Source organism: Brassica napus, chromosome C7 (genome assembly GCF_020379485.1).
Source record: "Brassica napus cultivar Da-Ae chromosome C7, Da-Ae, whole genome shotgun sequence".
Lineage (NCBI taxonomy): Eukaryota > Viridiplantae > Streptophyta > Magnoliopsida > Brassicales > Brassicaceae > Brassica > Brassica napus.
The window spans coordinates 22,852,543-22,872,992 of record NC_063450.1 but is presented as its reverse complement, the minus strand read 5'-3'; the positions used below and the strand labels follow the sequence as shown (position 1 = coordinate 22,872,992).

The following is a 20,450-nucleotide window of genomic DNA, read 5'->3' as shown; positions in this document are numbered from 1 at the left end:
TAGATTTATTAATTTTAGATATGTATTTTTGTGTGTTCTATAAATGTAGATTTATCTAATCTTCCACTCATTTTCTATGTTTTAAGCCATTTGAACGTTTTTTGATATGCAGGTTTTTCAGATATGGATTTGGATATGCATGTTTTTCAGATCTGGATGATACTTTGGAAGACCTGGGAAGTCGTCTAGAAATTTGACTTTTCCTAGACGACTTTCTGGTAAGTCGTCTAGGATAAACAAGTTAGTTTTGCATTTGACGGGATTGTGTCAAAAATTTGACTTTTCTAAGAGTCCAAAAGAAAAATAACACTTTAATATATTATTATAATTATATGACTTCCATGTAAGTCGTTTCAGGTTACTTTTGCAGTTGAAAAATACAACTTAAATATTTAATTTTATCTGGACGACTTACATGGAAGTCTTCACGTAAACGACTTACACGTAAGTCTTCTGTAATAACCAAGGTTTGACCAGAATCTCAGAATAAAATTCTGGAACACTTTCGTGTAAGTCCTCTACCAGACGACTTCCGTGTAAGTCGTCCAGATAAAATTTAATATTTAAGTTTTATTTTTCAATTGCAAAAGTAACCTGAAACGACTTACATGGAAGTCGTTTAATTATAATAAAATGTTGAAGTTTTATTTTTCTTTCGGACGACTTACTTGTAAGTCGTCCAAGAGAAGTCAAATTTCTGACACAATCAGATCAAATGCAAAACTAACCCGTTTACCCTAGAAGACTTACATGGAAGTTGTCTCTAGAAACACATTTAAAAGTCAATTGCAAAACTAACCTCTCATTGAGCAGAAGACTTCTATGTAAGTCGTCTACAGCCAGAAGACTTACCCGGAAGTCGTTTGGGTGAACAGATCTGGAAAAAAAAACTGATTTCATAGTTTCAACTAGTGAGATAACTTGTTTAGCACACAAAAGTCTTCTCCAAACACCCAGAATCTCAAACAAAAGTGACCTACCAAGAATCGTAAACTTCAATGGCTCTATGAACCATTAAAAAAAATAGAATCAAAATCTTGGGTTTTTTTGGATGAATATGAAGAGAAAGTGAAAGAGATGTTGTTTTTAGTTCATAAAAATTGAGAAAGAAGGAGTGTAAGTTGATTTGAGGTGCATTAAGAGCTTCAAATTGGTTGTTTATGGTGGTTGGTGTATTGATGGCAATGGTAATCTTGTAAATACTTGAAGACGGTGAGGTTGAGAAGTAAAACACCATTTTTTGAAAAAACAATTAAAGGCATTTTCGTGAATAATATGAACTTGTAGGGTGAATAGGGAAAAAAAATCCAAAAAAACATAGGTTAGTTTCAGGTTTGACTTTGAGTGTTAGGTCATTTTTGCAAATAGCCCTAAAACTTATTAGCTATTATTGATTCCTTTTCGTTTAAATAGTTACTAGATTTTGACCCGCGCTTCCGAAGCGCAGGTTTTTCTTGAATTATAAACAGAATTTAATATGAATTAGTATTTTGGGATTGTACATTATTATGTTACAAATTATGAATTATATCAAAACATAAAATTTGTATGTACATTCTAATGTATCTCTCTCTTAAGTTTGGAAATTTTATCCGGATTAAAAAAACTCAACCGAAACCAACTCAAAATATATGTTTGGTTTGGGTCCGAATACATGGCAAAGCACCTATTATATTTTTTTTTTTGGATATGCGGGTCTCGTTTTGGGTCCGGGTCCTACTGAGACCCGATCGGATACCCAAAGTATGCGAAATATTTTGTTTATATTAGGTACATTTGGGTATTTCAGATATATTTTTGGTATTATATATATTCTTTTAACTTTTAGGTTTTCGATTATAGTTTCGAGTTTCAGGTAAAATTTCAAAATTATAAAATATATTTCATATATTTAGATAAGTTTTTTGGTACTTTGGTTCATCGGATCAGATTTTAGGTAAAATTATTTTTTCGGCTTTTTGAATATTTTTTACTATTTTTTTTTTTGGGGGGGGGGGGGGGGGGGGGGGTTTGAGTGTTTGTTCGGGGTTTGGATGTTTTTGGGTTTTTTGGTACTTTGGGTTTTTTCAGGGTCTAAATATTGGAACTGTCCCAGCCCGATACATACCAGAAAATTACAGGTATTTTACACGTATTTAAGTCATAGATCCGAACCGACTCAGACACAAAAGAAACCGACTCGTACCTAACCCAAAGATCCAAATGCTCAAGTCTACTCTCTCTCGGTATATTTGGTGTGCATTTTATAAAAATTAACATTTGTTGAATTTGTGAGGCTTAATATTTTTAGCAGATTTTTAGCCAACTTAATAGTATAAATTTGTAGGATCGTTCTAATATTTTTTTAAACTATCTTAAATAATAAATTTTTAATATCAATATCTTTATAAAAAAAATATTAGAATGTAATATATAAAATTTTATTTTAACAGATGATTTGTTAATTTTTTTATCAAATTTATTTTTGTAAATATTTTGATATATGTTTGACGGTTTCAAATTACATTAAATTAAATGCTACTTTTTTTGGGGTTCAAAAGTTTAGATTTTGTTGACATATAGTTGGCATATATTAATAATAATAACATGGGTGAGAAGCCATCGTGAATATTGAAAATGAAGTTTTATAATCAATATATTGTTCATATCAAATGTTCATATCAAAATCAATATATATTGTTGTCAAATTTTCAAACAAAATAAAATCTATCAAGGTAACAAATTATTAGCAGGAGATGTTAATATGATTCCGCAGAATAATATTGCTTTAGGTTTGCTGTATTCAATGTATCACATATCAATATGACAATTAACAATAATGTTATACAGTTTGAGAAAATAAAAGTAGGACCATAAAATATTAATGAAAGCGTGCAACAATTTTTTTTAATGTTTCTTTTTTAATAGTACAGATAGTAGATTTATTAAACTTGTGTTATGTGGTCGTGAATCGCGAGACAGCACACACCATAAGTCAGTTCATAATAATATCGTACCTCACTAATATAAAACTGATTTATATGTATGCACGTATATGAATCACCACTACAAAAAAACAGAAAGGATACTGAGGAAAAAAATCATCGGAATTTCGTCGGAATATCGATATTCCGACGACATATCGACGAAACAAGTCCTCGGAAATAATTTCTCGGAATTTCTTCTTTCCTCGAAAATCCTCGAAATTTTCCGACGGAATTCCTAGGAAACAAATTTCCGAGGAAATTCCGAGGATCACTAGTTTGTCAGAAATCTCCTCGGAATATACCGAGGGAGAACTTCGTCGGAATATTTCCTCGGAAGTTCATCGATCGATGCGTTTTTGGACATATATCCATCGATCGATCGGAATATTCCGAGGAACATGTCCCTCGGTATATTCCGAGGAACATGTCCCTCGGTATATTCCGAACGTTTTTTTATAAACAGATCGATCGATGGATTTATGTCCAAAAACGCATCGATCGATCGAGTAAAAAATATAATTAATTTCCTCGGAATGTAAAAAATATTAATTTTTTTAAAAAAATAAAATTTTTGAAATTTAAATTCGAAAATATATAATTAAAATTAAAATTGAAATCATATTAATTAATATTCAAAGTTTCACAAATAAAAATAAAACATTCCGAGTTTTTGGAAAAAAAAAAAAAAACGGGTCTGGCACGTCCGGGAACACCTCGTTCGGGTACATCATCTGCATCATCTCCATCATTTGCTGGTTCAACCTCCTCTGTGCCTCATAGCCCGCATGTTGAGCCGCCATCTGGGTCTCTAACAAAGATATGCGATCATCCTTGTCCTTCAACTGAGCCGTAAGTACTTCTGGATCAACAAAGGGCGGTGGTGCAGAAGAAGGAGGAACCGACCGGGTGCGACGACCCAAACCGACCAAACGTCCCTTCTTCTTTTGAACCGACTGAATAGAAAATAGCCAAATTTACGAATTTAAACTAAGAAATAAATGAATTGAACTTTAAAAAAAAAAGAACTTACGGATTCAACGATTTCGTTGATTCGAAACCGAGACAAGTTGGTCGAAGCCGTCGAAGCGTCATCCTCGGTTTGAAGCTGAGACACTTCGTCTACCACCTGAGTTTGGACCAGGTCGACCACGTCCCTCACAAGACCGTCATCAATCTGGCCGGTCTTCTTGTTGGTATACGCCCTCCTCATTAGGGCGAGATCATCAACCGGCTCGCCATCATTTTCTTCCGCCTTGAAAAAAAACATAAATTAAAGAAACATTAGAAATTAGAAAAAATTCACAATAAATTAAAATTCTGAAACTCAAATAATTGAAGAAAAAGTGGTTGAACTTACCATGCGATCTCCCAGAGTGGCAATAGATTGAGCACCCAAGTTATGCTTGTAGATGCCCTTCCCTTTACGGTCGCTCCTGCGGTTGGTGGAGTTGGTGGAAGAAGTTTCTTTCGTCTCTTCCTTATCCCAATGCGCACACAACTCCTTCCAGACCGTGTCGTTCATCGACTTTGGGACCTTTTAATAAAAAAAAAAAGAAAATAGTTTAATAAATTAAAAAATAGTTTAATAAATTAAAAAATTGTTTAATAAATTAAATCGAACCTTATTGATTTCCCACTTCTTCTTCCACTCGTGGATCTGCTTCCCATAGTTGTCCAAAACTTTATGGACGAAGTGGTAATAGATAAAGAGCGTCTCATCGGAATTCCAGTTGAACTCTTGCTGAAAAAAAAAAACACAATTAGTAGAAAATTTATATTAAAGATTAAAAATATAAGTAAAAAATTAGAATACTTACCGCAAACTGACGAAACCACAGAACCTGCTTGTCGGTAGGGAAGTGAGTGAAAGTCGGATGTCCCCTGTCGAGGGCCGAGTACATCATACGGTTGAACCATGCGCTGATCCCGTTCCCGGATCGGTTGAACCTAATAAAAAGAACAAACGGTTAATAATGAATCCAAATTTAAAGAAAAAAAAATGTTTAATTACCATGTTTGACCCCGTCCATGTGGATACGGAGTGAGATACGGAAGATGGTCACGACCGGGCTGTTGAACCAACTCCGCAACACTCATCACTCCCGGAGGACCCGGAGGAACAGGAGCGGATGCAGCAGCGGGAGCGAGAGGAGCAGGAGCGGGTGCAGCAGAGGGAGATGTATGGTTGGAGCTGTGGGGCGAAGGGGAATCCTGAAAATGGCTGGAATCCCGAGACTGGCTCCTCGTACCACCACGACCACGACGCTGTCGAGGCCGGGTCTGATCATCATGAGACCTGTAAATTAAAAATATATATTTAATAAATACAGAAATATATAAATTAATTTTTTTTTTTTTTAAATCCCAAATAATTTAATCACAAAAAAATATTTATATATATTAAAAATATATAAAAATAGTTCTAATAAACAAAAAATAGTTTTAATAAATAAAAAAATAGTTTAATAATTACAAAAAATAGTTTTAATAATATATATATATATTAAAAATATTTTTAAATCCCAAATAATAGTTTTTAATCACCAAAAAAGTTTTATAGATATTAAAAATGTTTTGTAAAATCAAAAAAATCGAATTTATATACAAAAAGATTTTGTAAAATCCAAAAAATCGAATTTATATAGAAAAATCGTTTTGTAAAATAAAAAAATCGATTTTATAAATACAAAAAAAGAAAAAAATTATAAAAAAATTCTAAATCAATTCAACAAAACAAATTATTCAACCAAATCACAATTCTAAACCTATTATACAACCAAATCACAATCCTAACCAATCACCCTAACAAAAATCTATCAAAACTACACAAAAACCTAACAAATAGAACCTAAGAGAGTGGGATAGGGTCCTTACATGATTTGTGTAAGAGAAGGGGGAGATCGCCTGAGATATCGTCGGATTTCAGGGGGAAATCGCCGGAGAGAAGAGAGGAGTCGCGCAGAGGAAGAAGAGAGAAATGAGGAAGAAGAAGGGGCTCGTGGTTATAAAACCTAGGGTCCGACGAACATTATCCGTCGGAATTCCGTCGGAATTCTAATTTCAATTTTCGCGAAATATTTGCCCGGTAAAATGAAAATATTTCGAGGAAATTCCGACGGATAGTAAAATATCTGTCGGAATTTACTCGGAATATTCCGAAGAAATACCGAGGAACTAGTGTTTGGGGTTTCAAAACATCAATTTTTTTGCCGTATTTCATTTCTTATACAATTGTAATGCATACCATTGAGGATTCTTTGTATAGATGAGCATAAACCATGAAATAACAAATTTCAAAACTAATTGAAAGTATTCCCTTTACCATTCATTAAAAGGTATAAGTGTTTCTCTTATGTTGTGGGATTTCGTTCATACAATCGGAAAAGTGTTAATTATACGGTAAGGAACAAATTTTTGACTTCATAATGAACGTAAGACACTTAATAAGGGTTATATATGTGTTATTCAAACCGCAAAACGTTGTTTTCGGTTTAAAAACCCTATTTCCTCGGAATTTCCTCGGATTATTCCGAGGGAATTCCGAGGAAACCCTCTTCTTCCTCGGAATTCCGTCGCAATATTCCGAGGAAATTCCGAGGAACTAGTGTTTGGGGTTTCAATACGTCAATTTTTTTTATAAACGGATCGATCTATGTATATATATCCAAAAACGCATCGATCGATCACTAAGATGGACCAAAGCGTAACAATGTGATCGATCGATTAGACTATCCCATCGATCGATCGAGAATCTCAAGCGTTCCTCGGAATGTCCTCGGAAAATCGTGTAAGTTTTTTAATAAACGGATCGATCGAATTATATATATCCAAAAACGCATCGATCGATCACTAAGATGGACCAAAGCGTAACAATGTGATCGATCGATTAGACTATCCCATCGATCGATCGAGAATCTCAAGCGTTCCTCGGAATGTCCTCGGAAAATCTCGTACGTTTTTTTATAAACGGATCGATCGATGTATATATATCCAAAAACGCATCGATCGATCACTAAGATGGACCAAAGCGTAACAATGTGATCGATCGATTGGATTATCCCATCGATCGATCGAGAATCTCGAACGTTCCTCGGAATGTCCTCGGAAAATCGTGTAAGTTTTTTTATAAACGGAACGATCGATGGATATATATCCGAAAACGCATCGATCGATCACTAAGATGGACCAAAGCGTAACAATGTGATCGATCGATTAGATTATCCCATCGATGGATCGAACAAAATCTTGGGAGCCTTTTTTTAAACGCATTGATTGATCCGTATTTGTACAAAAACGCATCGATCAATGCGTGTGCGGGAAACAGAATTATAAGGCAAAACCCGAACTTTTTGGATCAAAACCTCAGAACTCTCATCCCCTCCGATTTCCCCTATAATTCGCCCCCCCTTTTTCTCTCTCTATAATCATCCGATTTGAACAATTTTGGGCTCTATTCCCCTCCAATAAATCATGCAGTTGTCGCTGCATACATCTATTACCTGATACGATAAACCAAGACCAGCTACGAGTTTCTGAACCTCGTAGTATGAACCAGGAGCTACATTATCCTCGGGTAGAATACCTTTTACAAAATCAGCAATCGCATCCACACAGTCTTCAGCCAAATTATAATCTGTTTTAATGCCCATCAATCTTGTAGCAGATGATAAAGCTGAATGACCATCTCTGCAACCTTCGTACAATGGTTGCTTTCCAGCATCCAACATATCATAAAATCTCCTAGCTTCTTCATTGGGTAAATCTTCCCCTCTAAAATGATCATTTATCATCTGCTCAGTACCTACACCATAATCTACATCTGTTCTAATTGGTTATTCTAATCTAACCGCTGGCTGAGGTTCGCTAGTACTACCATGTTCATAATCAGTTTCCCCATGATGATACCAAATTTTGTAACTTCGTGTAAACCCACTCAAATATAGATGAGTCCAAACATCCCACTCTTTAATAACCTTTCTATTTTTACAATTAGAGCAAGGACATCTTAACATACCTGTTTTTACTTCCGGTTGTCGGTGAACTAACCCCATGAATTCGGTTATACCTCGTTGGTATTCTTCCGTAAGCAATCTCGTGTTCGGATCCAAATGAGGTCGATCGATCCAAGAACGAAAATAATTTGAAGAAGACATATTTTTTATGAATCAAATTCGTGTGTAAATAGAGTAAGAGGGAGTATGAAGATATGGAGTGAATGAAGAGGAAGAGGAGTGCTTGTATTTATAGTTTAAATCCTGCCGACAGACCGAGGAAATTCCGACGGAATTCCGACGGAAAAGGCTAGTTCGTCGGAATTTCTTCGGAATTTTGTAAAATCCCCCAACGGCTCTCCAACGGCTATAATATTTCCTCGGAAATCATCGGTTTTTTCCGAGGAACACATTTTTCCTCGGAATTTCCTCGGAATATTCCGACGGATTGATATTTCCTCGGAATTCCGTCGGTATATTCCGAGGAAATTCCAAGGAAACCCAATTTTTTGTTTCCTCGGAATTTCCTCGGAAATTCCTTGGGATATTCCGAGGATTTCATTTTCCGTCGGAATGTCCGTCAGAATACCGCTGTTTTCTTGTAGTGCACTATCACGTAACATGTATATATATATATATTTCTTTAGATTTACGCTTATATATTTGTCATCTTCTCCTTAAACAACACTGCAGCAATCGGGATACACACAGATGAATCCATATTTGTGAGATGATGAGATCTTTAGGGATCAATGAACTTCAAAAAATATATCCGAAGTCTATTAAGGTCGTAATCGGAAAGCAATCTTCTCCACTAAATATAGAAGAAACCAAAGTTTGGGCCACCTGATTGTAAGGTTGAAATCTATCTGTGAATAGAAAACGAAGTATATATCATCTTGAGAGAGGACTTTTTTGTAACAAGACGAGCTCAAGTTGGGCAACTTACATCTCTACTTTTCATTCTCACGGTCTTTTACAAGTACCAAGGTATGTGCCAAATTTGTCCACTTTTGTCATACATGATGGGTCTTCTCATTCCAATCTTGTCTAAAATGTGTGATGTACAGTTATGTATTTGGCTTGTCTGGTTGTAAATCATGTGGTATAGAAATAGTATAGCAAGATTCTTTGATTAACTAGACAAATTTTGAATAATTCATGTAAAATTGGTTACAAAGAGAAAAAACATTTTCTTGCGTATAATTTTTATCTATCTTAATGCATTTCATTATATATGCATATACTTATATTAGTTTACATTATGAAAGTAACATGTAAAACTAGTCACACACCATGTGATTTTCATTGTGGTAGACCTATAAATTGCTTTCTTTGGAGAGACCCCTAGCTACAATGAGATGCGTGTCTTTATGTGCGCCTTGAAATGCACTGAATCAAAAGTGTCATAATGATAAATTCGCTAGTTTTAGTCCACATTTTGTTTTGATCAGGTCTCCCCATGCAGAAAGGGGATATATATACATTCATTAATCATGAATCTTAACGCAAATGACGTGGTCATTGTAATATTACATTTGTTAAGAATGTGTTCCTTTCCTCGGATACGAAAGAAAAATCAGTTACTTTTTGTGTCGAAAGAGTAGACCTCGAATTTGTTAAGAGGAAGAGCAGGATGTTTGAAAAGATCTAACAGTCAACCTTCATATACGCTCATAATAAATGGTCTTGAAGCTCTAAATGATGTGGTGGTTGTTGAACTATTATTACCAGTTAATCTAATCTGTTCATCATACCAGTTAAGCGATGTTGGACATAGAAAAATTTTCATTGAGCAATACAGAAAGTATTGTTAAAGTTCAAAAAAAAAAAAAAATAATACAGAAAGTATTGTAAATATTTTACAGAACTGTAATAACAATTTATGTCATATCTTCTTAAAATTAGCTTCTATTCGCAAATCAAATGTGGGTACTCTCAGTGCCGGTCCCATATTTTTAGACTCCTTAAGCAAAAAGTTTTTAATGACTTTCTTAGTAAATATTTTTGTTTTGTTTTGGTTTTAAAGTATAGAGACACGTAGGAAAAAAAAAGAAATGCAAGGGGAAAAAACTAAACCAAAACTCGTCTGAGGACGTTGCTGGACTGTTGCGGCCACGACAAAAAGAAATGCAAGGGGAAAAAACTAAACCAACTTTTTCGATTGAGGTCGCTGTTTTAGTTCATGAGAATGTTGCTGGACCGTTGCGGCCACGACAAACTCGTTTTGTAAGCTGAAGTTTGGATTTCTTTTTTAAATAAATTGGGCGTCATTCTCCCATATTCCTACCAAAAAAAAAAAAACTAAACCAAAACCACAATCCGATTCATTCAAAACAAATAGGCTTGAAACCAAAAACAGCACCATGTCTTTTTATGTTTGATCTAATATCATATCTTATATCTAATCTATTAAAACACAAGTACAAAATTGAATTAACCCTAGTTTTTCCCTAATATTTAAATTCTTATGCCATTGAAGTATTAAATAACCCTAAATTAAGTAATCATTGTCTTTTCCTATTTTATTAAATTATTTCCTAAATCGAGTTTACTTAAATTTTTGTGTTCAAGATATTTCCTAAAATGATTTAGCTAAAGTTTAGAAAATTCAAGTATAAAAATGATTTTTTATAATATTATGTAATATTTTCCAACTATGATATATTCCCCACACATTTAGCTTGTAAGACCTAAAATATATGTATTTTGAATATTCCAAAATATATTTTTAACTATTACGGTTGCCATTAATTATTTTCAACAATAAAATCTATCTATGCTAAGATTAAATATTTTTGAATTACTTGTAAGATAATATGGATTGTTTATAACCAAATATTCATTTTAATCTATCTAAATCTAGTTTAATATATATATATATATCAAATATTTCTAATATTTTCAGTTACTATTAATTATTTTCAACAATAAAATATATGTATAGTAATATTTAAATATCATTTAATTACTTGTAGAATAATATTTAATGTTTCTAACAATATTCCTTTTCTAATGTATCTAAATCTCGCCATATAATCTATATTTAATAAAAATATTTAAAATATTATTACACTTGGGAACAATTTCGTGTTAAAAGAAAAATTACTCAAATATATTAATAAGTCAATATTTATCGAAAGTTTAGTATAGCGCACAAGTCAATATTTTTTTTACGGCATGTAAAATATTTAATTATTATGTTTATGAATATTTAAAATAATATAAATATTTAAAATATTAACTAATAAACATTTAAATGATATTTAGGTATATAAAAGTAAAAATAAGTATCCGCACGGACGTGCGGGTCAAGCTCTAGTTATATATTAAAACAGTCACAACTTTGATTCTTGTGTGATTTTTTAAAAAATAGACCTAATGGACCTATTCCTAGAAATCATGTTACATTTAATCTTTAATCTTTTTTTTTTGACAACAACATTCAAATACTAACTAGAATCTCCAGCCGATCTAGCAAGCCAAACTGGTGGAGTTGAATCGACATAATTTAATCTTTAATCTTATCATTTAAATTTTGGGTCTACCAGAAATTTTTATTGGCTATCAATAATTAGATTTAAACAATAAATGATCTATTGGATTTATATATAGTATAAATTAAATATATATATAATTTAATGTTGTAATACTATACTTCCATATGTTAATTATTTAAATATTTGTCGATGTTAACTTTTAAAATTATAAATATTTTTTTTTAAATAACAAAAATCATATTATCAAACAATGATTAATATTTAGTACCTTAAACAAATGAAAACAAATTTTAAACTATATAGTTTATTTTAAAAATTAAACAAAAACTAAATGTTTAATTATTTACTCGATAATATAAATCTATGAAGCGAAAAATTTAATTTTTTTAAAACTTTCTAAATTTGTGAAATGTTACAATATTTTTGGATATGACAATAAAACAATATTTTACTAATCTTTTAATAATAAAATAATAATCCAAATATATATATATATATATAAGAAGATACAAATACATGTGAAAGTTTGAAACAATCTATTCAATGAAAAAAAACATAATGTGAAATTATTATGTTTTAAAAATTGGTAGACACATATATATTATAATATATACCAATTTAGAATTGAAAACAAAATATTTATATAAAAATAAATGAAAACAAAAACTCGCGCGGTTGCGCGGATCGAGATCTAATATATAATTAAAATATTAATCACATTGAAACTATAACTAATAGTGATTGGTAAACATAATTTTATTAAATTAACTTCATAGTAATATTTCTTAATGTTATCATAAATATTTCACTATAGTCAATCATAATTTTAGTAAATAATTTACCAATACAAAATGTCACATTTTAAAAATTATTATTATTTAATAATATACTTATTCAATATAATTATAAGGAAAATTTCTATAAATAAGGATAAAAATTCTTACAATTATTATTATTAAAAAGTTATAATTATATATATTATAAATTATATATGTTATAAATTAATTTACATATAAATACTAACGAAAATTCTTAATATGAAAAAATAAAAAAACTTGTCCTTTAAAACTATATGACATAAGCGGTCGTTTGGGTGGATTCTCCTATGGACGAGCCCTGGCTACTCTAGATCAATTGCAAAGTCCCTAAAACTATGGAATATGGATAACTAGAGCCGGCCCGTCCTACTGACGGGATATACTTTACTTGTGATGTTGAATTTTATTTTTTTGTATGATTTGGTGGTTTGTGTTTTTGGTTTGTATTTGCAAGAAATGTGTATAATAGTGTTTATTGTCTAGTAGAAAATTTTAAGTGACGAAGGACATTATATTCATTTTACTTAACGTTTGATGTTTGCTTATTTTTGTCACTTGTTTTTGTTTTTTTATTTGTTGTCAAATATATTTTTTGACATTATGTTATTTTAGTTATTATTTTTCTTTTTTTTTGTTTATGTTTTATAATGAGAACACATTTTGTATCATCTTTTCATATATCTAACTTAAATTATTTATTTTTTATTATTATTTTTAGAGATTATAAGGTTGCATTAGCATGATACGATTTTCATGATTGAAATGGTAAAATCGTATACATTTGTTAAATGTTTGCTCAATTTTTTTATATATAGTACGTATATTTGAGTTTTTATTGTTGTAGTTAGGTTTAGTACTCAAGACATCGATTATTTTACATTTTGTATATATTGAATGTATTTGTATTTTTAATAAAAATTTATTATTCAGTTTCAGAGTATAATCAGTGGTTGTTTTACTTATTCTATTACCTCTTATATTGTTTTCATTTGCTACCGAGTAATACATTTTAATTTTAAATTTACTATAAATTTATCATGGGACATAAAAAAAACATAATATAATATATGTATTAGTTAAAAGTGCATCGTGTGCTATAATTTTGGATCATGATACACACATTTATTGAATCATTATGTGTTTTGTGTTGCATGTTGTTAATACTTGTTTATTTGATGGTTATCTCGAATTTGAGTGGTGAGTTGTTGTATACTATGTTTTGAATTAGATGTTCGGTTAGTGGGCTTAATGTTTATTGGTTATGATTGTGATGCATGAGCTTATACTTGCTGGTGCGGACGTGTGTTATTACGATGTAAACTTGCATTGCAAGAAATAATAGTATGACCAAAGTTTGAGTATGTATGACCAAATGATTTTTGATAACTAATTAAAGATCCTTTAACATTAAACATAGGTACTGGAATATCAAAAGTTCAACAAAATGGGATAATTATAAAAAAGATGCAAGAATTTAAAACTTGTCAAGTAAACGGGTCTTCGGGTAGTGCGAATGCAATGGTCAGGTTATCATATGCAAGACCATCTGCATCTGCTTGTAGTAATAACAAACATTACACCTATCTTCTTTTCCTTTGAGCATGCAGATTCTTGGGGCATTATAAGGATCATGTCTGTACCATAAGATGGCCTCTTGGCCCTCTTCACGATCGGGACATCGGTCGACTGATAACATGTTTGTACGCCAATTGAGGAGGTCCATAAATGCCATGCCTTCTTCATGTTTTCAATGTGATCATTAGCAGAATAGCATAGAGATATGTACCTAAAACATAGTTGTTCTTGGAGGAGAACTTGAGATGTTTGAGGCCTTTTTTAGGCTGATCCAATGCAAAGTATTGCTTCACTCCCTTTATAAGTGTGTCTCAGCATTGCCAGCCTTGAGTCAAGCTTCCATCTCTAGTGTATAGCATCTAAGAGTAAGGAGAGGGCTCCTTGTGAGGAGGCGTAGCTTGGCTTGTTTGCAGATGGTGTTATAAGCCTTCCTGAACGTTTTACCTTGAGGCAAGCTTCCATCTCTAGTATGTTGGTATAAAACGTGTGTTATTACTTTATATTTGTATATTTGTAATGTTCAGGAAGGCTTATAATTTACAAATATAAAGTAATAACCCAGAAGCATTTCAAGCTCATCCTCGGAGTCTCTTAAAGAAATGTTCTTGGGAATCAGCCCATCTGCTCTAAGCCTATCCAGAGACAGCTCTGGCCATACTTGAGGCCCCACAAAGGTCAGAGCTGTTGATGCAACCGAGACATGAAAGTACCTTATCCCATTAAGAACTATAACAGCTTCGCCACTCAAATGTAGTCCACCAGAATCTCAACTTAATCATATTAGCATGATGCCATCTGCAACAGCAACATCATGATCTTTAATCAGTATCAAAGACTTGGATGAGACAAACAAACAAAAGCCAAGTGAGAGCAAAAAATGAACACCATAATCACAAAACGAACTTGGTATCAGATCACATGGGAATGTTCAAGGAAATATGATTTATGAGACTAAAAAGCACACTGACAGAAAAAGAGCTGGGAATTTAACAGTTTCTAAAACTGAACATTATATTTTCAACAAATGTTTGAGACACATTACATAAAACAGGTCTTCTAATTCATCAATGTATAAAATGTAATGTCTATATGTTTATGTTTCTTCAAAGAACTTACCAGAGAATTCATCTACCATCAACAAAGAGTCAAACAACTTTTGATGACTCCTAAATCTATAGAGATAGATTTGTGATACAATTAAAGTTTTATACCATCACATAGACTAACTAATAGTTTGACCTTTAATGAGCGAAGTATAAGTTATGAGTTGCAAAGAAAGGAGTACTTATATGTGTAGCATCATGTCATTTCTCAGAACCCGTCAAGAGGAAATGCCTTCTCTTGTCTCATACTCAGTCTAGCAGCTTCCCGCTCTGCAACTTGACGCTTTGTGCTCTCTTTTTCTTATTCTTCTCTGCCTCGACAGCCTCCCTCTTTAAACGCTTCACCTCTTCTTGTTTCGGTCTCTCCATCTCTTTCTCCTTCAAAGCTTAATGCTTCCTTTCCTTCTTCTCCTTCTGTTTTTCAAACTCCGGCCCCGAATCTCGTTTCTTCTCTATCTCAGGCTTCTTCAACCATCTCATCCTCTTGAGCCACAGCTTCATCACCATCCTGATTCACGAACTGAACACCGAAGAAAATATGAAAAGATATACTGAAGAATTATTGTGATTTTGTTTGGTCTATACAGTTATGTAAGCGATTCAAATATATTCCTTATAAACACAACTGGTCTAAGGTTTCTATTAATTCATAAAAGACAACACCTTTCCATCTTCAGATGAATAGCATGACGATTTGTGATCAAAGAGATTTCTTCATCGTCAATCTCTATGGCTGTGGAGTAATGCTTGATAGTTGTTTCGACGTCCTTCTTGTATGCAGCGTGCCCTGCCTCCTTGTTTACACGGTGGCTTGCATGAGGCTTGCCTGCAGTACATGAACAAATACCAACAAACAAAGAAGATTCAAATCAAACTCAAATAGAATCTGTAAGAAATCTTATGAATGAGAAGACAAAACTGATGATTTGCACAGGACAACACATACCTTTTTATACTCGAATTTCACAAAGATAAAGCAACGGAGATCCATTTAATGACAGATCGTGAGAGTGGTGTAGAGCTTTTGTTAATGATTGCGTTCAAGACAAAGCTTCGGTAACCGATGGATTTCTGGATTGGTAGGAAGAAGATGGAAAATTCGATGGAAACCCTTACACGGAGAAGAGAGTAACGAAACCATGGAATCCAAAACGATAGCGTTACAAACATATCATATTATGATTAGCACGACATAAACCCATGTGAAGCCCGTTTAGACAAAATAAAGCTTTAGTGATACGGAGCGTATCTGACGTGTCAGCGCGGGAGGCCTCCTATTTCTGACGTGTCGTCCCTGCTGGCACTACCAGGAGGAAAGTCTCTTTTATATATAAAGATATTATGATACGCCACCAATAGTCATGAGGAATGCTATGATAATAAATTGCTTGTTGCTAACAATGATATAATATCAATACAAGTTTGTATAGATATTTAGTTGTAATGGCGATATACCTATACTCAACCCGAGTATTATTATTGATTGGTTGGCAACAGGTATATTAAATTTGTTTTTGTAATAACTCAGCAATATGTTGCTTGCTAATTTGTACCTGTTTGACAAAAACAACAAATAAAATGTGATTTATCATGCAATCTGTAGAACTATTTACAAGTTGCATTTTGTGTGATCTATCTGTGTCCCTTTTTATAAGTCTTGCCTTGTTTTCTTTTTGGGTTTTCCAAGTATTTTCTTTAGTATTTTCAAAGTATTATTCTTCCTTTGGAAATGAGTTGGTACTTTCTTGTATTTTGCTAAAAATTTGTAATTTTCATTTTTCAGGTCAACCTATGAAAGAGAGATGTTTCACTGAATAAAATTGTTGTTTTGCTTTGTGTATTCACAATGAATGGATTACAGCTGTAACTTATCGTTTATTAAAAGTAATTAGGATAACACATGCTCTTTGTGTACGGTAAAATTATATGAAAATTATTTAAAAAATATCGTATGAAAAAATAAAATTTATATTCTTGATCGAATTAATATTTTTGGCCTTTAAACAAATTTTATAAAAAATGTTTTTGTTAATTACATAATTTGTTTACTGATGAGCTGATTACATTTTTAAAAATATTTTAGGTCAAAAAAATAGGTCAAAAAATCTCAGGCCTACTATTTGGTTACAATGAAACTATATCAGCTCGGTTTTATATCATGATTTACCAATTTAAAAGTTAATTATGGTTATGAGAAGTTTACGGTCACGTGATCATTCTTCGATATTTTTCTTATTTTTGTGTCGTTTTTTTCATTTTCGTTATTGCTCTATATAAATATTGATTTTTGAGTTTATTCTCAATTCGTTATTTTGTTTTGGCCTCAGATTTAGAAAATGTTTAAGATTTAAAATTATTAAATAGATTAGGGGTGTTCAATCCGGATATCGGTTCGGTTTCGGTTTGGTTTTTTCGGTTTTTCGGTATTTCGGTTAGTAAAATATAACTACCATTCTAAATCCATATTTACACCGGTTCGGTTCGGTTTATATACCGTTGGTTTTTGGTTTATTCGGTTTTATACCAAAAAAATATAATTATTTAATTTGAGATCATATTATATGAATTTTAGAGTCATGTTATCAACGCAGTCATTTATTAAAAAAAATTACATGTTTAAATAAAAGAACAAAAATAAAAACACTTCTATCATCTAATATTATAATCAAAACTTAAAATTAAAATCAAAGCTTGAAATTTTGAAAGCATGAAAGAAAAGTTTTTCTACTCTTCTATATTTAGTGTTCATCAAAGTCATGCTTCTTCGATTGAACACGAAAGTCTGTTCGTTTATAGACAAGAAACAAATTATAAAGAATTTCCACTAATTGTTGTCCATCGAATTTACAAAAAAGATCAAAAAAAGACTAAGAAAATAAAAAGTCTCGATTGCGATGAATTGTTACTTAATTATAGTTCAAGTGTTTTACAAATTAGGGCTTCTTTATTACTGTAAAAAATATGGTAATAGTTATTTGCAAAAATTTAATTTATATAACAAATAGATTTTCATGCGTTGTTATAAAAATATATACATATTTATATGTTTCAAATTTTGATCGGTTTTGTTCGGTTTATTCGGTTTAATCGGTTATAAACCAAATCATATCCAAATCCTACGGTTTTTTATAAAATTATATCCATTCGGTTTGTATGGTATATACCAAAACCAAACCATATTTCGGTTCGGTTCGGTACAGTCCTGTTTTACCATATTGATAATCCCTAAAATAGATACATACTTAGGTTAAGATCCGCACCTTGTGAAAATAAATATTTTATATTTATTACTTATTTTATGTTTTTCTGCATATTATCGAATAATTATATATTAAATAACTAAGAAATCAGTTACTATTATGTAATAAATTGGCGTGTGTATATAAATCAAACGACCCTATTGTTTATTCTCAATCATTTTAGGGTAAATAAATCAAAACAATCAATTTTATCTATCGTATATGATATATAATTAAATTTAAATGATATTAACATAGATATATAGTATACTTTTAATATGAATATTTATTAAATGAGGTTTCTACTCATATGATTTTATGATTATTTGCATATTTATTTAACAAAATTTTACACCAACAATTTTTTTTATTGTGAAATGTTTAGTGGTTTCAATAATTTATAATCATTTGAAAAAACAATGAAAATTTTAAAACTAAAATATTAACTTTTCAATATATATTCAACGCATAATCAAAATATAAGTATGTATTCTCATATGTTGTATAGATTTAATTCAAACGATATGAAATATATATATATATATATATAAAGATGTTGGTGATCCTCCTGCCAGTATGCAGCGTTTCATTAAATTCAGACTACTCTAATTGTAAAGCGGTGTTACGCGGCGTTTTGATATTAGAGTTAACCAGTTTCATCTCCGCCTCGATGAAGACACACATGAGATCTGGTAGCGTTCTTTCATCATCATCTAATTGAAACTTAAATTAGGGTTCATATACTTCATCGATCTCTGAAGCTCTTCCACAACAATGATGTTTCGTGATGAAGAGTTAGACGAATCATAAATTAGAAGCTCTGCCCGTGTCTTCCATGGCGCAGTTTCGTCTACGGTTCTAAAAATCTGAACCGTCACGGTTTGATTCATCGCTTTAAACAGCTGAATTAACTCCATAGACCGACTTCAAGCGCGATCTGACATTGAATGAGAGTTATCCTCTTCAAGGCGGTATATCTTAATCTATAAAAAGGGTTAGTTTTCCTATCGATTTGATATACAAATAGCATGTGCTTTACTTCAATCTAAGAAGGCTCTGCTTAATTATTTCGTAAGCGTTTGATTGGAAGCGTTAGTACCTAAAGTCTTGGTAGTTCGACGATACGTTTTAAGGTTTTTGCTTTCATCCTACTCTGATTATTTTATGAAATCTGATGCAGATTCTTAAAAAGAAACAAGCGTCAGTTCTAAGAATGATTCACTTTTTCTACTCTTTTGCGAGCGGCTCTAGGTATCCTCATATGCCTTATTATCTTTTCTGATTGAGAAAAGTGCTTGGTGCTGTTTAAGAACAAAGCCTGCTTAGTTTGTTTCTCATAATACGTATCATAGTGTTGTTAATAAATCTGAAGAGATACTGCTCCTTACATCCCGACCTTACAGAACAGTATTGTCAAATATATGTTCTCATCCCAATAGAACTTCTATATTTGTTCTCGTGGGATCCATGTATGTCGTGATATGGTTTAATGTGGGTCACACTTGAGTCATAAGTTTTGTCTGAAGCTTGCAACCCATGTGTGTGTTAAATCATGTTTCTTTTTCATCTCTTTTGTAGACTGCTATCAGTGGGTTACAAGCAAGGAGGTAGTACATGAAGATCATTTGGTCTGTAAGAGTGTTGGAGAAAGCAATAATCAATGGAGGCAGAAGATAATATTGCTAGAGGACTCCAAGTGAGACAAACTTAAGCAGAGGAACATCCTCCAGGTGAAGCATAAGAATATTTCTGCAAGATAAGAATATTTCTGCAAGACGAGTCAGTGACAAGTATAGGAAACGCTCGAGAGATCTGTAGTGCGAATCCAAGCCATGTTCATGTCTAAAACAGTTCAAGATAGTTATCGGAGGATGAAACTCGGAAAAAAACTCATATAAAAATAATGCTTGCTTTTTTTTCATTTTTGAACCTCTCAACCACAGCTCATGAAGAAGATCGTAAGGTTGTGGCGTTGGGTGAGAAATACAGTGCGTAGGTAATTTATATAATTTTGGAATCTTGTGAATTTTTTCTGCGACGAAAACACTAGACTAATGTGAAATGCTTTCTCACAGGTAAGTGGAGTTAGTGAGTGGCATCAATTCTTACCGGTTCTCCTTTCGCCTACAATCTCCACTACTCACACCGGTGCTGCAAAAGCAGCAGCATCATCATTAGGTATTTACTCATTTGGGTGTTGTTGGAAGAGGAATGAAGTGTGTTCTGATGAATGCAACTTCTGCTCTGCAGAATCGAGT

General features: G+C 32.2%; 1 long non-coding RNA gene across 1 annotated transcript; it reads right to left on the bottom strand.

The window, feature by feature from the left end:
- Positions 1-14,346: 14,346 nt before the first annotated feature.
- LOC125589570 lies at positions 14,347-16,652 on the bottom strand. Its single transcript, XR_007325737.1, has 2 exons — positions 15,900-16,652; positions 14,347-15,779 (listed from the first exon to the last, which is right to left on the bottom strand). It is a non-coding gene; the product is annotated as an uncharacterized LOC125589570 (long non-coding RNA).
- Positions 16,653-20,450: the final 3,798 nt, after the last annotated feature.